The sequence below is a fragment of the Myotis davidii genome, unplaced genomic scaffold (assembly GCF_000327345.1).
Source record: "Myotis davidii unplaced genomic scaffold, ASM32734v1 scaffold233, whole genome shotgun sequence".
Taxonomy (NCBI): domain Eukaryota; kingdom Metazoa; phylum Chordata; class Mammalia; order Chiroptera; family Vespertilionidae; genus Myotis; species Myotis davidii.
In genome coordinates, this window is record NW_006285917.1 from 485,698 (window position 1) to 487,943 (window position 2,246).

A 2,246-nucleotide genomic window follows, 5' to 3' on the forward strand; every position below is an offset into this window, starting at 1 on the left:
AGGGGAAGATGTGTGAGGGCTGGGAAATGGCAGTTCAGAGGGAAGACACAGAGGTCCAGCCCCCGGTCTGATGGAGGAGGAGACACACCCAGGACTGACTTAAAATAGTTGGAGGGCGTGTTCAGTGCAGGGAGGAAGAGGAAAACGCAACCAAGGGTTTGCAATCAGGAGGGCTTTATGGAGGAGGAGAATGGGTAACAGGATCGGAAAAGAGAGAGCAGCAGAGGGGGAGGGATCTGGTTGGGGATTCTGCAGCTTCACCGGGGTTAGACTTTCTGGGCGTAAAACTGTAAGGAGAATGGAGTCAGGAGACATAGGGACTCCAGACCCTGCCCTCAGCTCTCGACCTTAAGCATTTCACACGCACTTCCAGTGTTCTCTGTCTCTAATCTTACTGGATAAGAACTTCAAGCATCCTTGATTTTAAAAAATATATATTGTTTTTATTGATTTCAGAGGAAAGGAGAGGGCGAGAGAGAAGCATCAATGATGAGAGAATCATCAATCTGCTGCCTCCTGCACACCCCGCATTGGGGATCGAGCCCACAACCTAGGCATGTGCCCTGACTGGGAATCAACCGTGACCCCCTTAGTTCCTGGGCCGATGCTCAACCACTGAGCCACACCAGCCGGGTTTTTGTTTTTGTTTTTTTTAGTTTTTTTAGAGACAGTGAAAGGGAGGGGGAATGACACACAGAGAAACATTGATGTGAGGGAGATACATCGATTGGTTGCCTCCTGCACGCACCCTGTCCAGGGCTGGGGATGATCCTGTAACCAATATACGTACCCCTGACGGGAATCGAACCCGGGACCCTTCAGTCCCTTCAGTCCACAGGCTGATGATTTATCCACTGAGCCAAACCAGCCAGGGCAAACATTCTTGATTTTTTTTTAAATATTTTTTTTGACTTCAGAGATGAAGTGAGAGGGAGATAGAAACATCAATGATGAGAGAGAATCATTCATTGGCTGCCTCCTGCACACCCCCACACTGGGGATCGAGCCTGCAACCCAGGCATGTGCCCTTGGCCAGAATCGAACCTGGGACCCTTCAGTCCATAGGCGATGCTCTATCCACTGAGCCTAACCAGCCAGGGCAAGCATTCTTGATTTTTAAAAAACCTTTGCCAGGTGAGCAAAGCTCTTGGGCGGAGGCTCCTTGGGCCCACGATTGAACAGTCAAGTGGTGCCTCTATTGGGGACACTCACCCAGGAGCACCCCTCTCTGTGTATCACTCCCCTTCCCTTTCACTGTCTCTCAAAAGGAAAAAAAAAGCCCGCTGGTGTTGCTCAGCGGTTGAGCATCGACCCAGGAACCAAGAGGGTCACGGTTGAATCCCAGTCAGGGCACATGCCGAGGTTGCGGCTCGATCCCCAGTGTGGGGCGTTGGTCTCGGGTGTGAGAAGGAAGGTTCTGCTGGGGCTTGGACAGCATCGGCCCCCGCTCTGCTCTCCAGCTGTCCTTCCTACCAGCCTCGGCTTCCCATCCGTGACACAAGGCGAGCGGCACTGGCTGATCGCGCAGGCCCCACCCTTCATCTGATATTTGTTTAATAAAGTTCAAGGTCTTTAAAGGAATCAAATGAATGCTGAGGAGCTTTGCCAAAATATGGAGCTTGCTCTCAACACGAGGGCTGGGGGCTGCCTGGGGCTGGGGAATGTGCTCCGAGGTGGGCCATGGGCCACAGTCCAGCGGGGCTGGGACCCCTGCCAGGCTAATGCAGAGCTCAGCTCAGGTTGCTGCCACCCCTTCCCACAGCCCTGCCTTCCTCCTCCTGGCCCAGCCCAGGCTCTGGGGACCAAGCCCTGCTCAGGCTGGGGGTGGGGGGTCCCAGGGGCAGGGGCAGAGGGGGTGGGAGCCTCCCTCTCGAGTGGCTCCCTCCGAGCTGGAGCACAGCAATTACGCGGGAGGATTTATGTCCCTTTGCCTTTAATCGGAAACTCCGTGTCAAGAAGAAAAATCTGCACTGTCCTCCGGCCCGGCTTCCTGCTTTATCATTATTATTGGAGGAAGGTTGATTTGGAAACTTAAAGAAAAGTGGGGTTGGGGGTGGGAGCCACCAGGGAAGGAGAGGTGTGGGGCAGGAGGGTGGCCTTCCGGCTGTTTGTCCTGGTCTGTCACAGAGGGGGACAAGGGCAGCAGGTCCCTCTTTCCTAGAGGGACACTAGGAAAGGGTAGGGGTTGGGGGTCATGGAAGGAAGGGGTTTCCAGAGCTGGGGGGACACCAGGAGAAAGGGAAAGG